This window comes from Pimephales promelas, chromosome 16 (genome assembly GCF_988280905.1).
Source record: "Pimephales promelas chromosome 16, fPimPro1.hap1.1, whole genome shotgun sequence".
In the NCBI taxonomy this organism is placed as follows: domain Eukaryota; kingdom Metazoa; phylum Chordata; class Actinopteri; order Cypriniformes; family Leuciscidae; genus Pimephales; species Pimephales promelas.
Genome location: NC_142784.1, coordinates 32,627,136 through 32,646,367, shown reverse-complemented (window position 1 = coordinate 32,646,367; position 19,232 = coordinate 32,627,136). Strand labels below are relative to the sequence as shown.

Sequence of the window (19,232 nt, the reverse complement as noted above, 5' to 3'; positions counted from 1 at the left end):
CTGATAAGATCTGGTCTCTCAGAAGATGAAAGCACCGAGCGAAGCGCGCTGATCTCAATCTCCTGCACACACAGCGGCTCTGGTTCTCTCCTCACAGGGATCATGACACACTTTCATACACACAGATGAGAGATGAAATATGGCTTCATCATAATCCCTGGAGAGCGTCCACTAGTGTCACCAACACACTCATTATTACACTTCTAGAAGAGTGACATCATCACTCGCATTCACATCGGATCTGTGCTCGAGCGTGTCACAGGACGTCTCACATCGACTTTACCAAATTAAAATAATAAATCATAATAATAACAGTAATAAAACAAAAATATATATTGAAAAATATCTAATGATATCTAAATATTAATATGAACGATGTATAAATGTTGATATTAAAATATAAATTATATGTATACTTTTTAAATTAAAAACAAATAATTCACACACACTCTTCCTCCTCTCACACACACACACACACACATATATATATATATATATATTGCAGCTGATTAAAACTGTTGGTGTGATGTTTGTATAGTTTAAGTCTTTCAGTGAATCTGTTCAACGCTGACTGAAACCTCAGAGCGATGACACGAGGCGGAAAACATTCGCTTTTTTAAGACACACATCTTCGAGTCTCAATTACACAGAACACACTTCATTTGGAGGATGTTTAGGGTTGATTCGTGACTGTGGCGGTTCGTGACAGCAAGTTTGCGCTTAAAAAGTTTCTTAATCACCATGGCAACCAACCTAGACAAGTGTTGTTAGATGATGTCATCAGGAATAACTGCTAACACTCCCTGCAAATTGAATTTATGCAGCATTTTTTATGTATTCACTTCTACGTTCTGATAAATATCTGTAACTCGCATATAAGGTAAAACATACAATTTAATTAATTTACTTTATACTTAACTATACAAAAGATGTTTGTATATGAGTGGTGTGTCGTTTTGTTTTTATTTTATGAAATATTACTATAAAATAGCTGAAATAAATGCTCTTACTCCAGTTTTCAGTGTCACATGATCCTTCAGAAATCACTCTAATATGATGATTTGATGCTCAAGAAACATTTATGATTATTATCAGTGGTCATATTTTCATATTTCTGTGGAAAATGATACATTTTATTTTTCTTTGATGAATGAAAGGTCATAAGAAAAACATTCATCGCTATTTTCTCTCACTTTTTATCAATTGAATGCATTCTTGCTCAATGAAAGAACGTTTCTGCATTTTTAATTGAAAGATTCTGGTATTTTCCATGTCTAGAATTATATTTTTCCGCACACTTTGCTTTCTCGGTAAACGATGCATGCGATGTTGTCTCAACATGATCATCTTCGCTCAATCTTCACATCGAGAGTGAGTGTGTATCAGCAGGGTTTGGCACACAGCCCGTATGTACACACACACTTCACAGAAACTGTTTCTGGATTACTGAAGACTGATTTATGACACACGTCTCAGACTGCACACACACATTATGATTTGATTGATTGTTTGAGTGTTTTTATTAATGTCTGTCTCCACTTGCAGACGACATCGTTCATTACTACAATCAGCAGGAGAATTAAGACTATCAACATACACTAACCATCATGTGAGTGTGTGTGAGAGAAAGACTGAGCGAGTGTGTGTGTGTGTGTGTGTGTGAATGAGTGAGAGTGCACTCTTAGAAGAAAAGGTTCTATATAGAACCTTAAAAGGTTTTATCAGCGCTACGTATTTGGAACCCATAAAAGGTTCTATACACTCTTAAAAAAAGGGTTCCTCTGGGTTCTATATAGAACCCTGGGGTTCCAAACTTGGCCAATAGAACCTTTTACCCCAAAAAAAATGGTTCTATATAGAACCATTTTGGAGTTCCATATATGAAGCGGGGGATGGAACCATTTCTGGTTCTAAATAGAACCATTTCTTCTAAGAGTGTGAGTGAGTGAGTGAGTGAGTGAGTGAGTGAGTGAGTGAGTGAGTGAGTGAGTGAGTGAGTGAGTGAGTGAGTGAGCGAGTGTGTGTTTGTGAGTGAGTGAGAGTGCACACTTAGAAGAAAAGGTTCTATATAGAACCTTAAAAGGTTCTATCAGTGCTACGTATTTGGAACCCCTAAAAGGTTCTATACACTCTTAAAAAAAGGGTTCCTCTGGGTTCACTATAGAACCCTGGGGTTCCGTACTTGGCCAATAGAACCTTTTACCAAAAAAAATGGTTCTATATACAATCATTTTGGAGTTCCATATATGAAGCGGGGGATGGAACCATTTCTGGTTCTAAATAGAACCATTTCTTCTAAGAGTGTGAGTGAGTGAGTGAGTGAGTGAGTGAGTGAGTGAGTGAGTGAGTGAGTGAGCGAGTGTGTGTGTTTGTGAGTGAGTGAGAGTGCACACTTAGAAGAAAAGGTTCTATATAGAACCTTAAAAGGTTCTATCAGTGCTACGTATTTGGAACCCCTAAAAGGTTCTATACACTCTTAAAAAAAGGGTTCCTCTGGGTTCTTTATAGAACCCTGGGGTTCCAAACTTGGCCAATAGAACCTTTTACCCCAAAAAAAATGGTTCTATATAGAACCATTTTGGAGTTCCATATATGAAGCGGGGGATGGAACCATTTCTGGTTCTAAATAGAACCATTTCTTCTAAGAGTGTGAGTGAGTGAGTGAGTGAGTGAGTGAGTGAGTGAGTGAGTGAGTGAGTGAGTGAGTGAGCGAGTGTGTGTTTGTGAGTGAGTGAGAGTGCACACTTAGAAGAAAAGGTTCTATATAGAACCTTAAAAGGTTCTATCAGTGCTACATATTTGGAACCCCTAAAAGGTTCTATACACTCTTAAAAAAAGGGTTCCTCTGGGTTCTATATAGAACCCTGGGGTTCCGTACTTGGCCAATAGAACCTTTTACCAAAAAAATGGTTCTATATAGAACCATTTTGGAGTTCCATATATGAAGCGGGGGATGGAACCATTTCTGGTTCTAAATAGAACCATTTCTTCTAAGAGTGTGAGTGAGTGAGTGAGTGAGTGAGTGAGTGAGTGAGTGAGTGTGCGAGTGTGTGTGTTTGTGAGTGAGTGAGAGTGCACACTTAGAAGAAAAGGTTCTATATAGAACCTTAAAAGGTTCTATATAGAACCTTAAAAGGTTCTATCAGCGCTACGTATTTGGAACCCCTAAAAGGTTCTATACACTCTTAAAAAAAGGGTTCTTCTGGGTTCAATATAGAACCCTGGGGTTCCGTACTTGGCCAATAGAACCTTTTACCAAAAAAAATGGTTCTATATACAATCATTTTGGAGTTCCATATATGAAGCGGGGGATGGAACCATTTCTGGTTCTAAATAGAACCATTTCTTCTAAGAGTGTGAGTGAGTGAGTGTGTGAGAGTATGTGTGAGTGAGTGAGTGTGTGTGTGTGTGTGAGAGAGTGTGTGATCAGCATAAGCTCACAGTGAGCAGTCGTATGAAATGTTCACTTCCACAGTTACTAAGCAACTTTCCAGTGGCGACAGCAGGACTCGCTGCGAGACTCTGAGAGACTTTCGACTCGAGCTTTGATGAAAAATGCAAGAAACACGGCAAGAGACGGAACATATATACTGCATTAGAGACTCTCTTTAGTAATGCATTAATATATAATTATTGATATATAATAGATAACTTTGCGCATTACTATATAATTATTGCATGCGAGATTATGTGTGTGTGTGTTGCTGGAGAAGATACTGACATTTCATATTCAGCCAATAAGATACTTTAATCTGTCCTCAGAGAGTTCTGATTGGTTAACTGGACCGTTTATGTATGATATTTTGTTAATATACTCCTAAAAATAAAGGTTCCTTCCTTTCTTAGTTTGAAGAACATTTTAAAAACCTATGAAATCTTTTAATGGATGATAATGGTTGCAATAAAAACCTTTATTTATAACAATGTTTATCTCTGTAACTCTCAAATCAATGTATATACATATCTGAGCCGATATATATAAATCTGAGCCGAGTCTGGTCTTCGGGTTTGAAAAACAACTCTCTTAATGTTTTTTTCTAATTTACAGTTCCCAGAAAACTGGTCTGTGCCATAATCAAACACAAACAATCTTCATAACTCAGTCAACCATAACACAGAGAGACAAAATACCACCCTTTGGTCTCCATGAATAATTAATAACGCTGGTTTACACACATCAATAGACGGAGCGTTCTGATTGGCTGCTGAAACGCGAGCGGGACTCAAATCTGCATGCTCACAGTTTCCTCTTTCATCACTGATATCTTAATTGAGTTCTCTGATTTAGTTGAAGTATCAAAGTATGAAGTAAAATGTATAAGAAATGTTCAAATTGAATGAGATTGAGAGATTTCATGTCGTGTGTAATTGAGCTGTTTCTGAAAGTAAAAGGTCAAGAATTTTAAAGATAAAAGTGCAGTTTTTGTCTCCTAAAGAAAGAAGTGTGAACAGAAATGAGTCGTCAGTAATTCAGTCTCACTTCCTGTTGGATACCCATGTCAGAACGTAACTCATTAGCGTAAAGTCAGCCTGTGGTGTTGATTGGCTGAACAGCGTCTCTAAGCCCCGCCCTCATCACTGTAGTGTATCTGAGACTGGAAGAGTTTGGTTGGTGTTGTTCAAGAGCTGAGATTCAGATATGAGAATGAGCGTTTGCTTTCTGACCAATCACAGCAGAGCAGCTCTCAGAGAGGCGGGGTTTAGAGAGACTGATTCTGCAAACGAAGCATTTCAGGAGTAAATTAGTGTTTATTTTATTGTAGAAGAGTCCAAAACAAAACGAGGAGCCTTTAAAATAGCATAACTGGGGCACTTTAAGAAAACACGGGCATTAATGAGATTTCGTTCTGCTGAAATGAAGAACACGCTTTCTCCACCACCGCATCAGCTCAGTGCACCGAAAGCATGACACAATTATGTGTGCATTAATATGAGATATATACGAGCTGTTCTTGATCATGTTCTGGAGACGTGCATTATGGGTGTGTTAGATTGAGTCGCAAATCAAGCTCATGTCATGAGTGAGAGACCGGGTGGTGTGCTATATGATCATGTACGATATGTTATTATTCTCACAGGAATGCTTACAGCTTATGTTCACTGACCTGAAACATCACCCGAGAGAGAGAGAGAGAGCGAGAGAGAGAGGCTGATGGGATAGTAATGGAAACCCAGAGGAACATCTTATGGCTTTATAGTTCATTGCCTTTCCAACAGTCTCAGAAGTTCTGTGGAGAAATAAAATAGAAACAAATGAGACAACACACTCTATAAAAATACTGGGTTGATTCAACCCAACTTTGGGTAAAATATGGACAAACCAAGTGATTTTTTTAATCACATTTTTAATCCAACGTTTGGGTTTGTCCATATTTGACCCAATTTTGGGTTAAAATTTTTATAGTGAAGCTTGATACACTGTGTATGGCGAGATTGCACTGCTATAAAAAGAAAGTGAAGAGCAGCTCAAATTCGGATGAGAAATGCTTGAGTTCATTTTGAGAATTTTTTTTTTAATAATTCAGCTTAAAAATGTACAGTAAGTTAATCAAATTGGCTCATTCAACTCATTTTGCTACAGTTTGTCTGTACACTATACAAAAATGTGGGGTTGTTTTAACCCAAATTTGGGTCAAATATGGACAAACCAAGCCATTGGGCCAGTTCTTTTAATCAAATTTTTAATCCAACGTTTGGGTTTGACCCATATTTGACCCAATTTTGGGTTAAAATAACCCAACATTTTTATAGTGCAGCCAATACACTGTATATGGCGAGATTGCACTGCTATAAAAAGAAAGTGGAGAGCAGCTCAAATTCGGATGAGAAATGCTTGAGTTCATTTTGAAATTTTTATTTTAATAATTCAGCTTAAAAATGTACAGTAAGTTAATCAAATTGGCTCATTCAACTCTGTACACTCTAAAAAATGCGGGGTTGTTTTAACCCAAATTTGGGTCAAATATGGACAAACCAAGCCATTGGGTCAGTTTTTTTAATCAAATTTTTAATCCAACGTTTGGGTTTGACCCATATTTGACCCAATTTTGGGTTAAAATAACCCAACATTTTTATAGTGAAGCCGATACACTGTATATGGCGAGATTGCACTGCTATAAAAAGAAAGTGGAGAGCAGCTCAAATTCGGATGAGAAATGCTTGAGTTCATTTTGACATTTTTATTTTAATAATTCAGCTTAAAAATGTACAGTAAGTTCAGTTGCAAATTGGCTCATAAAAATCATCAAAAAAACGCGGGGTTGTTTTAAGCCAATTTGGGTCAAATTTGGACAAACCCAGCCATTGCGTTAATTTTTTTCATTACATTTTTTAGTTGAAGTGTGTGTAGTTGAAATTAATTAAATTATTTTGATGATTTTAAGTAACGAAAAAACATGTCATGACTTGATGACTGAATAACTAAACAGTAAACACACACAGAGACAAAATACCATGAATAATTAATAACACTGGTTTACACACATCAAGAGACGGAGCGATCTGATTGGCTACTGAGATCGGAGCATTATTGATTGTATAATTTTTTATAACTGTGTTCAGACCATAGACTGTAAAAAAGATGGACGACGCACCTTCGCTCTTTTCCATCGAAGATAACTGAAGCCGCCATTGTCTTGGGACTTGAGTCTGCGCACTTGCGTTTTCGGGACCAGACATGCGCAGTCGTGAGCAGGAAGTAAAGCCGCGAAATCAAGGCCCCGCCCTCACTCTCGTGGAATCAGTCGCAAGTGGTGTCTGTTGATTGCAAAACCACGTTAAAATAAGGTAAAAACAACTACTAACCACATACCTTATGAAAAAAAAGTCCGCTGGTGCTTCAGTGACAACTTCGCACAGAGAACCTGTCAATCACAGCTGTCAATCATGATGTCACAGCACCGTTTAACTAAACTAAAAACAAACGTTTTTTGAAAACAAACTCTTCAAATTACATCAACGTGATATAAACTACAGGAAATGACAGAAACTATCTTTGGATAAAGGATATGTGAAGTGTAATTTAATTGTTTAATTGGTCTCACGTCCCTTTGAATAGGAAGGTGGGGTTTATGAGCTATACTAGGACCGGCCACTGGGGGGCGATCGAGACGTTTTGGCTTCACCTTTGAGGGCTCGTGCGGCACGATTGGTTCGGTTCAGACCAGTGTTATTTTAATATTTTAGTGACATTGAGATAATATTACAGTTTTCGTTAATATTTTGAATATATATATTTAACCTCATTGACGTCTAGAAGAATCAGCTGAGGTATTAAAAAGAAGAGCGACAACGTTCGCCCCAGTAAAACATGAAAAAACAAATGTGTAAAATTAACAAGAATCTAATGAGGAAAAACCCAAGAGCATGATGTCAGGATGCATTACAGTAATGGGAATTTTGGAGGGAATGTGTTTAATCATCATTATAAAAATAATGTTGCAATGCAAAAAAAATCTTAATGATCCAAAAAAAAAAAAAAAAGATATCCAAAATATTCATTCTTATTTTTTCTTTTGATTTTGGGGGTGAAATATGACGTGGACATGTTTTGGTGAGATTCATCCACTAATGAAATATATCAGAAGTTAAAAATATCTTTTTTTAGCCCCAAAAGCACCTCAAATTTCCATTGCGAGATTATTTTCTTCAGCTCATCCATTTCACACTGCCAAAACAACACATACTTAAGAGTGTGTGTGTGTTTAGCGTCTCCATCCGTTATATCCTCCTGTGAGGACGTCACGCCTGCTAAACATTGCTTAATGTTCCTGAAATGTGTCCTTCCACTTCTGCAGCGTTCTTAAAGGCGGATTTTAATTCAGCAATGATTTATGAAACACGCCTAATAAAGTCATCAGGTTTAAAGGGACCGTTCAACCCTTCATAATATTGTCATTTTCCTCATGTTGTTTTAAACCGTACAACATTCCTGGCACGAGGGTTACATTTAAAGGGATAGTTCACTTTGAAATTAATTTTTGATATGTTGTATCTTACCTCAAGGGCATCCAAGATGTAGGTGTCTTTGTTTCCACAGGATTTTCAATTTTCAGTCAAACCGTTGTTGTCTATCAGTCATATGGAGGCTAAGGGGGTCCACCAAAAAGCATGCACAGAGAAGTCCAAATTAAACATGATTTAATGATTCGTAAATGCAAGTACACATTGATGGCCTAAGACACGAAACGAGCGGTTTGAGTGAGAAAACGAACAGTATTTATATCGTTTTACCTCGTGTAATCCAAGTGATCTGAATCAGTTGTTCAATGTCCAACTGAACCGAACTGAATCAGTTCAATGTTACGCCGGAAGTGATCGCTCGCGTGTGACGTCACTCAATATTTACGCGGAGATTTCGGAAGTTTTACCTTTTACTAAACATATTTAGATATACCGAAATCGTCTTCCATTGCGGTTTCCCGTATATATCTAAATATGTTCAGTGAAAGGTAAAACTTCCGAAATCTCTGTATAAACAAAAAGTGACGTAGGCGTGCAAGCGATCACTTCCAGACCGAAGCGCCCGTGCCGTCACATCATTTTGTCACGACTATGATTACAAGAGGTAAAAACGATATAAATACTGTTCGCTTTCTCACACAAACCGCTCGTTTCGTGTCTTAGGCCATCAATGTGTACTTACATTTACGAGTCATTAAATCATGTTTAATTTGGACTTCTCTGTGCTGCTCTTTGGTGGACCCCCTTAGCCTCCAGTGTATGACTGATAGACAACAACGGTTTGACTGAAAAATGTCAAAATTGAAAATACTGGATGACAATCTTGGATGCCCTTGAGGTAAGATAAAACATATCAAAAATTAATTTCAAAGTGAACTATCCCTTTAATATTTCGTTAAAATATATAGATAATAATGACTAATAATCAGTGTTGATGCTAAAAAGTTATGTGTTTTGCGTTTAAAAAGTAACTAGCATTACTATTATTTTGCGTTACTTTTTATCCCCTGGACTGGGGTTGCTTGTTTTTTAAACAACAAAAAAGTTATATTTTTTATATGGTTTTTTTTTGTGTGAATATGAGCATGAGATTTGAGAGAATATGATTATCCTTTTGTGCCAAACAGAAGAAAGCAAGTCATACAGGTTTCGGAGCGACATGAGGGCGAGCAAGTGATGACAGAACGATCATTTCTGGCTGAACTGTCCCTTTAAACACATCAACAAACAAACACAATGCACTCATGTAGCGTGGGCTCTCTGATTATTAACCCACACACACTCCTGAATGGGATAAATAGAATCAGACACAATGGCCTTAAGCGTTGTGTGCCGAGTCTTAAAATAGCGCTATTCTTCAGCGAGCAAACACACACGACTGCAGGGTCTCTGGTGGTCTTTCAACAGCAGGCTGAGGATGTCAAACACTGCAAGAGGGAACGCTCCTCAGGTGGCCAATGCCTGATGATTTAACACACACACACACACACAAATATGAAGGTAAATTACAGACAAAAAAAGATCCATACCAACATTTAGGCGTTTGTGCTGAGAATACACCAACCATCCATAAGAGCGCGTGTTTCTATTCCAGATGTGATTTCCAGACATTGGGTCAAGCTAGATGATTAGTTCTGACATTTAATATTTAAGGGAGCATTAAATTGATTTATTACAAATAAATGCTGTTATTTTGCACTTCAAAGAAACTGGAAAATTGAAATGAAATATGACCTGTTTATAATCATCATAAATGTTTCTTTAGCATCAAATCATCATATTAGAGTGATTTCTGAAGGGTCATGTGACACTGAAGACTTCGATCACAGGAGTACATTACACTTTACTATATATTCACATAATAACATTTCACAATATTTCAGTCTTTACTGTATTTTTGATCAGATAAAGGCTGTGTGTGAATCAATGAGAGAAAATGGCTGTAGTTGGTCCTCACAGTTAAAAGAGCCAATCTCCTGTTTATTTCCTCTAGATCTGCTTTAAAATACTGTTTTTGTGCGTTTGGAGCCACAATATATGTAACTATTGTTGTCAGATTTGATTCCTCATCTGAAATAATAGCATTACAGCTGAGCAGAAGAAATAGAAATGTGTTCACTTCTGATGCATCTACAGAGAGAGAGAGAGATGCGAGTATCTTATCTTCCGCTCAGCTGTGTGGACTGGCAGCGTGTGTATAGCCTGGACCCTTTCCGGCTGTGTGTGTGTGTGTGTGTGTGTGTGTGTGTGTGTGTGTGTGTGTGTTTAGGGCCAGAACTACCCAGCTGCAGCCCGGCCTGGTCAGATCTGAGCAGGATGAAGAAGCCCATGGGCTTCCTTCAAACACACACACACACACACACAGAGAGAGCGGTTGCTGCTTTAGTATGTTTACTTGCATGGCAGTTCATTCAAAGGACACACAAACACATGCTCACACATTTTAAAGACAAAAAAAAAAAAAAAAAGATTTCCACTTCAATAAATGACTGGCCATTTTGACAAATTTACTGAAGATTTTATTTTATTTTATTTGATATCTCACTGTTGTAGAGCTGTGAGCGTAAGAAGACCACATTACAAACAAAATATATGACTATTTCTATTATTAAATCTGTTTATTAATAGAGTAGAGCCCGACCGATAAAGGATTTTGAAGGCCGATACCGATACAAATATTTTGGGGTTTTAAAATCCGATATATCGGCCGATATTTTATTTTATTTTTTTTAACTGGACATGATCGTCACGAATTTTGTCCTGCTTATTTGAGTTAAGAGAACTGATGGGGATGTTCTTTTAATTTTTATTCAATCAATGTATGTATCGTGAGCAACTCAACGAGTGTTGCCAACAGGAACGGTGTAGAGCGCCCTCTGGTGGACAAACTATACAACTCCAACACTCATGACATGGTTCAAGCGTGTTTCGTCCGTTTTTATTTTATTTTTGACATATTCATTTATCGGCCATTATAACTGCCGATACCGATAGTTTGGAAAATGCCTAATATCGGCCGATAATATCAGTCTGCCGATATATCGGTCTGGCTCTAATAGTTATAGTGATGTACAAATAATTAAAGTGCACTATTAGGATGACAGTTTTGAGATATAATAATCATAATAATAATTTACTCACCCTGATGCCGGTCCCGAACCCATGAGGCTCTGCTTTCCTCTGTGGAACACAACAAAAGATGTTTATCAGGTCATATTTCCCATGAATCACCAAAAAAGCATCATAATATTAGCTATATTGAACACACGCTTAGTTCAATGATAAATGAATAGTTTCTCATTTTCACCACAGACCTTTACAATCAATGTGACATCACTTAAATATAATCATATTTCTACGATAATTCAGCACGACTGACAGAAAGATGATTAAAGGCTGGATTTCTCAGAAGTGCATTTCATTAATACACACACACACACACACACATACAGAGACTGTGCCTTCCATCACTGTGTGTGTTTGTGTGGCTGCGCAGCGTTCGCATATTCATCCCATTATTTTCATGTCATGTCTATTAATTAGAAGCGAGTCTGAGAGCGTGTGGAGATTGTCATCACTTCGGTAATTACGATTCCCACGTTAAAGGAAAGAAATCAACACACTCACACACCTCGTCAGAGGGACGGAATCAGCAGAACGGATGACATCATCAGGGTGGAATCAAAGCCACTGTGACATCATCATGTGTGATGAGATCATAAAGCTGGAACTGAGATGAAGACTGCAGGGAAAAGGTCAGGCCACTCGACTTCGGTGATAAATGACACTGGAAAAGGGTTTTATGCTTATACAACCAAAAAAATTATAATTTATTTAAAAAAAAATATAAAAAATGAGGTATAGAAAAATTGCACAATGCATTTTTTTTTAAATAAATACTGCACACATAGTTTCTCGAGCTACAGCCTTGACCTGATGTGTGTGTGTGTGAATATCCAGGATGAGTCTCCTGCATTTAACAGCCTGAAATACATGCACACACACTTATTCAAACCAAACACTACACACATTTTGGCTGTTGGCAGGGGTTCTCCTCTGACTGGCATTTGACATTTTCATCCCAGCACAAAGAAAAATAACCCATTAAGAACAGACGTGAGTCTCCTCATTATAAACACTGTGTGTGTCTGTGTGTGTGTGTGTGTGTGTGTGACCGCATCAGACTAAAACATTACAGAAAAATGAAGTGTAATTTTCTCAACAGCCTCATAAGATCTACCGCTCCTGTCAAACCTGCGAAAGATCTCAAAGAAAGACAGAGAATCGAAGTTCCTGAGGGCACGGAAGAATCAATAACTTTAAAAGAACAGAGAACTTGCTGGAGCCGAGAGATTGAAACACACACCGCTGTGAGCGGTGTTAATATCCAGAACTCCCACAGCAGATCTACAGGTGGAGCTGGGGAGGGGGAGGAGCTCAAGTTGAGCAAGCGATCTCATTGGCTGCAGGATCAGCAGGGGCCGTGCGGGAATGATGTCATGGCCCGGTGTTCTGAGTTGTTCTACGAAGGTTTGTTTGGGTTTTTAGGCAGCGGCGTATACTGGTGTGATCAGAAGACGAGAGAGAGAGAGAGAGCGAGAGAGCTTGCAGGTTCACTGTAGGCAGGCATTAGACTCCTCTTTCTGTTCACTTTTCACTTCACTGATAACAGAGCCTTTGGAAACACTTCCAGATATTTAACTAATCACACAAGAACAGCCTCTGTGTGTGTGTGTGTGTGTGTGTGTGTGTGTGAGAGAGAGAGAGACAAAGAGAGAGTGTGTGTGTGAGAGAGAGAGAGAGAGAGCATGTGTGTGTGTGTGAGAGAGAGAGAGAGAGAGAGAGCATGTGTGTGTGTGTGTGTGTGTGTGTGTGTGTGAGAGAGCATGTGTGTGTGCGTGTTCTCGCCTTCAGCATATCGTTCAGTAAATCTCCCATTAAACTGGAGCGGTTTCATTAAAGAATCTCCTCTTAATGAAGTCCACACACACCCCGGCCGCTCACACACACACCGCAGGAAAGTAAACGCTCAGTGTGGATTCGCTCGCGGTTGCAACTTTATCCGGTCGCCACGGAGAACCCGAAACACCCATAATGCAGCATTCAGAGAGTTTACCCACGATGCACCACAGAATGGCACAGCATGCCTGAGCCTCGGGCTGCCAAACGCCAATCAATTATTCATCCGCTCTTCATCCGGTCTTCCTCGTCTCCTTCATGGTTCTGGCTTCATCATGCATACTTAAAGCTGAGCCGCTGTGCACGAAAAACATCGTGAAAAAGCATAATGACCGTCTTTATGACGATCTCAGGCCGGTCCCGAGCCGCATCCCGGCGCTGAAGAGAGAACTGTGCAGGAGACCCAGGCTGAGAGACAGCCAAATGGATCTGCCTGTGTGTGTGTGTGTGTGTGTGTGTGTGTGTGTGTGTGTGTGTGTGTGTTGCAATGTCCTGGTAAACATCTCCTTTGTGACCATCCTCGATGGAAACTGAAACTAAAAGTATGTATTTTTCTGAGTACGCAAAAAGACATGCACCGTATTTGACAATCAAATGTTAGAGGTGTAAATGCATGTATTGAACTGACAATAACATTTCTGTGTAGCAGTTATGCAATTTAATATTCATAATAACAAAAATAAATAAATAAATTAATTAATTAAATTAAATTAATCCAGCGAAACTCTAAACTATACTCTGGACAAGTTACATAATAACAAAAAATAATAAAATAAAATAAATAAAAAATTAAATTAAATTAAATTAAATTAAATTAAATTAATCCAGCGAAACTCTAAACTATACTCTGGACAAGTTTGATTGATTTTGATTTGTCCAAGTATTCTGAAAACACAAATGTCGATGTTACTCTTATTTTTGATCAAATAAAATAAAAAGCTGGAGGGAAAATCAAACATGTACAAAATAAAATAAAATAAAATAAAATAAAATAAAAGTAAATTCAACAAAAATAAAATGAACTTAAATTAAATATGTTACTCTTATTTTTTTATCAAATAAAATAAAAAGCTGGATGGAAAATCAAACATGTATAAAAAATAAAATCAAATGAATAAAATAAAATAAAATTTAATAAAAAAAATAAAAATCAAATTAAATTAAATTAATCTAGCAAAACTCTGAACTACTCTCGACAAATTTGATGGATTTGATTTGTCCAAGTATTCTGAAAACACAAATGTAGATGTTACTCTTATTTTTGATCAAATAAAATAAAAAGCTGGAGGGAAAATCAAACATGTACAAAATAAAATAAAAGTATATAAAAGTAAAGTAAATTCAACAAAATAAAATGAAATTAAAAATAAATATGTTACTCTTATTTTTTATCAAATAAAATAAAAAGCTGGAGGGAAAAATCAAACATGTATAAAAATAAAATCAAATGAATAAAATTAAATAAAATTAAAAAATAAAAATAAAATCAAGTTAAATTAAATTAATTCAGCAAAACTCTGAACTACTCTGGACAAGTTTGATGGATTTTGATTTGTCCAAGTATTCTGAAAACATAAATGTAGATTACTCTTATTTATGATCAAATAAAATAAAAAGCTGGAGGGAAAATTAAACATGTAAAACAAAATAATTAAATTAAATTAAATCAGAATTTGGAAGACATTTTACCCTTTAAAAATTATTTAAAAAAATGATAACAATCATCATTATTATTATTATTATAAATAATAAAAAAATGTTTAACCAATTGTGTAAAAATTTAGTTTTAATTAATAATCTATTTGTAATCAATTTGTTGTCCAAGCATATATTTACACCCCTAAGCGCTGCGTAAAACTGTGACAGATCCTTTATGACTTTCTGTTTGCATGATAATTCATTATTACTTCACTAACAGCTTCACACGTGTAAGAACTGCTGTGGCAGCTTTGTTTCATAACACACTCACTGCAGTCTCAGCACTTTATTATCATGGGAATTCAGGACACAATATCAAAGGAGCAAAACTCTGTTCCTTCTGCATTTCTCTTTTACCTTCAGCACAGAACAAACCCGCAGGAGCAAAAGCAAAACACACATCACACTCTCAGATCCATCCAGGAACCGGCCCGTTTCAGGCTGAAGTGTAATGTGCATCAACTCTTACTATTAAAAGAAAAGGATAATTAAAACGTTCTTACGCTCTGGCAGGATTTCAGACTCCTCATATCGACGCTGCACTTTCTCATTTTTCCTCTTTCATATTTCACGCATAATCCCACACGCCTGGCTCTGCTTGTGCTGACCATGTTGTTGGGTTGCCTTAAACAGACACAGAATGATGTTAGCATATGTTCTGTCTGGCTCTGCGAGTCTATAGGGAGCGAACTGTAATTATACCAAACACAGATTTTACTCATTAAACTTTCTTTCTGCCCGCTGGAAAGCAGCCCTGCATTAGTCCCAATGTGATCTCATTAGTTCTTGTAGGTATGAGAAGCTCTAGCACTCTTTTGGATAAACAATATCATAAACAGCATCTGGCACGTATAAATGAATGCAACTCTTTACAGTGAGCTTAACATTATTAACTCGCATGAACTAACACTGAAAAATACTTTTATTGATTGATTTAATAATATTTGATTAAAATCAAAAGTTGTATCTGTTAATATCATTTTATGGACCTGAGCTAACATGAACTAACAATGAAAAAAAAAAGGTGTAAGATATTTTACCCTTTAATAATAATAATAATAATGTTAATAATTATTAATATTTCTATTATAAATCATTATAAAAAAGGATTTGCACCAATTGTGCAATAAGGTTCCATTAGTTAACATTTCACTAGTTAAAATTAACTAAGAATGAAAAATACATCTAAAGCATTTATTAATCATTAATGTTAATTTCAACAGTTTTTATGTTAATATTATTTATTGAACCTGAGCTGAAATGAACTAACAATGAACAGTTTTAAAAAAATAAAATAAATACATTATAAAAAACTTGGCAATTTGACACATAACAATTATCACAAATCAAAATAAAATAAAGTTGCCAAAATGTTGCAAAAGCAAATATTTACAATAAATCAAAACAAACAGATTTGAACCAATTGTGAGCACATTTAGTGAATGTCAAACCAATAAAATAAAATTGTGGCAACAGATTACAAGCTGAAACACAACTGAACTAAACTCTAAGTAAAACACACACTGATCCCCATAATGGTGACTTAAAATGAGAGTTTTCTCCTTCAGTGCTTCTGCTTGTTAACATCAGGTGTCTTCAATGATGGCAATATAAAACATCTTTGACATCAGTCTGTTATTCAGATATTTTTGTGTGTAAATTTTACTCATTTTAAATGGTTAACTTTTAAGGAATTCATTTGATTAATTATTACTCAATTCTAATTTGTTAAATTTAATTAATAATACTGCTTGTAATCTGTTGCCACACACTGAAAAAAATGATTTTTTGGTAAGGTAAATACTACTGCAAAACCCCCAATGTAATTTAAATTCCATATCAGTACTTAGTTCAAGCGAGTAGAAATGAAAGCATAAATATGAACTCAATAAAATAAAGTAAAAAATTACTCAACTTTTCTGATACTGGGGTTCCATAATGCACTGGACCTTGAATAATTAATTCAAGGCTCATTTTTCACTGGTTTCCAGCTGTATTTACACTGTTTTATCATTGCTTTTGTTGTCAGGATTAGTTACTTGCCATTTTGTGACATTAAGGAAATTTTCTGCTCAAAATGACACATTCAAACACAAAAACGATCCATCAAATGTTACCGTCATTGTGTATTGTCTGCCAAGTATTGAGGTCTTTGCATTCACATCTTGCTTAACATCTGACATGAAGTATAATTTACTTAGATAGGCTAAGTAAAACACTGGTATAATTCAATAAAATTGTTTGAGTGAAATGTAATGCAAAGGAAATTGCAACTAAATCGATATTAATCAACCTTTTACCAGCCAAGTTACTTATATTATTTGTTACTTTCACTTAACTAAATTAAAGTTTACGTAACTCCATATTCCAAGTACATTTTAACTTAAGATTTCTAATTAAAGCTACTGATAAATATGTTTAGGTTTTTACTTGGCAAATTTTTGTAAATTTACTAGCATTTTCTGAGTGGAAAAAGTTGCCTAGCTTTTTTCAAGTAAATCCTACTCCACATTTTTTTCAGTGCAAGTTTATTGAGTAGAAATAGCGTATTCATTTTTAGTGAAACTATTTGTAATCAAATTGTTGTCCAAGCATATATTTATATATATTCACCCCTAAGCGTTGCGTAAAAATGCGCCTCTATATGACAGACTCCTTTTGTTTGCATTTAAATTCATTATTACTTCACTAACAGCTTCACACGAGTAAGAACTGCTGTGGCAGATTTGTATTATCATGGGACACAATCTCGAAGGATTACTGTAAAGAGTGAGCGACATGAAACTAGAATGACGGTCAATAAAACTGAAGAGCTGTCAGACAGTTTCGACACGAAGCCTTCCCAGTGATGCGATGTGATCATGTGTTATTGATGAGGCTTGTCTTTACATGCTAATGGAGTATATGTTCAGACAGTGGGGCCTTCTCTCCGGAAGATGAATATTCATGAGCACCTGCACTTACTCACTTTTACACACTAGTGTCACACATGCCAGAATTCGACCTCACAGGGATCTGATCCTGATGATGCGATGTGGGATATTCATATTCAACAATACACGCAGTAATATTAGCATCAACTTTACTGCGCTTCAACAGTCAAGTGGGATTTTAGTATCATTCATATAGTCTACTGTCATAGTATTTTGTTTACTATGAGTAGCTTTTATTCTTATATTTTCTTTATATTTAATTTATTAATTTAATTTATTTGTATTTCAGTTTCAGTAATATTGCATTTTGTTATGTGTTTTTGTCCTTTTTAATAGTTTTTAATTTCAGCTTTAGTCATTTTGTAATCTGATTTTGTGCTTTTAATATTGTTTGGTAGTTATGTGCTTTTGTCATTTTTAATATATATATATATATATATATATATATATGCATTCAGCTTAAATAGCAAAGGTATATAAAATAGCAAATGATAGTGTGCAATAAATTTTTAAATCATCATTCAAAGCAGAACTTGACTTAATAATGCATTTGAATTGCTTAAAAGTGAATGCAAGTAAGGCTGTGTCCAGTCATATACTCATCATTTCAAATTGTAAGTAGGTATTTCTAAATAGGAAGTGGGAAATTCCGAGTTAATAAGTCTAGTCACAGTGGAGGAGCCCTGAATCAGGATCATCGGAGAACATCGGGACTTACAGATGTACTGGGCTGAACTGTGTTACGAGCTCAGCTGTAGAGCTCTTCAGCCCGTGAGGCTTTATTGATATATCTACACACACACACACACACACACACACACACACACTCGTGCCCACAGCAAGCAGAACGTTAACGCCATTAGCATGTCATTAAGAAGCAGATGAGCGCCCAGATGCTGCATGCTACAGCTTCCAGCGCCCTGCGTGTGAAGACATGAGCTGAATACACACACAAACACGAGAGCTTCAGTGTCAGTGTGCTCACACACTCTTAAGGCTCTATAAAGAAATGATATGGATGGAATTACATTCACGATGATTTTTTTCCAGCTGATGAAAGATAAAAGCATTGACAGCCAATCAGAATCCATTATGCTTTAAAGAGCTTAATCATTTAAAGTGGCAGATGACAAAACTGCAGCGCGCTTATAATAATCATAACCCTTCATTTTCCAGTGATGTTTCTCTGAGCTTTTCTCTTTTGTAATGTCTCTCAGGTCTCTCACTTTCTACAGTCTTTCTTCAAATCACCCTCTTGCTCCTCCCACATCATGAGTGGACACGCCCCTACTGCTGATTGACTCACTCTCTCCTCCCCCATCATGACTGGACACGCCCCCTACTGCTGATTGACTCACTCTTTCCTCCCCCATCATGAGTGGACACGCCCCCTACTGCTGATTGACTCACTCTCTCCTCCCCCATCATGAGTGGACACGCCCCCTACTGCTGATTGGCTCAACCTCTCCTCCCCATCATGAGTGGACACGCCCCTTACTGCTGATTGGCTCAACCTCTCCTCCCCCATCATGAGTGGACACGCCCCCTACTGCTGATTGACTCACTCTCTCCTCCCCCATCATGAGTGGACACGCCCCCTACTGCTGATTGACTCACTCTCTCCTCCCCATCATGAGTGGACACGCCCCTTACAGCTGATTGGCTCAACCTCTCCTCCCC

General features: G+C 36.8%; 1 long non-coding RNA gene across 1 annotated transcript in view; it reads right to left on the bottom strand.

Annotated features, from left to right (window-relative positions):
- Positions 1 to 19,232, bottom strand: part of LOC120470681 (uncharacterized) — a 62,976-nt gene that overhangs the window by 18,138 nt on the left and 25,606 nt on the right. Inside the window, exons 5-7 of the long non-coding RNA XR_016146748.1 lie at positions 11,104 to 11,142; positions 6,594 to 6,756; positions 5,106 to 5,228 (exon numbers count right to left, since the gene is read on the bottom strand). This is a non-coding gene — a long non-coding RNA (uncharacterized LOC120470681). The remainder of the gene's footprint in view (positions 1 to 5,105; positions 5,229 to 6,593; positions 6,757 to 11,103; positions 11,143 to 19,232) is intronic.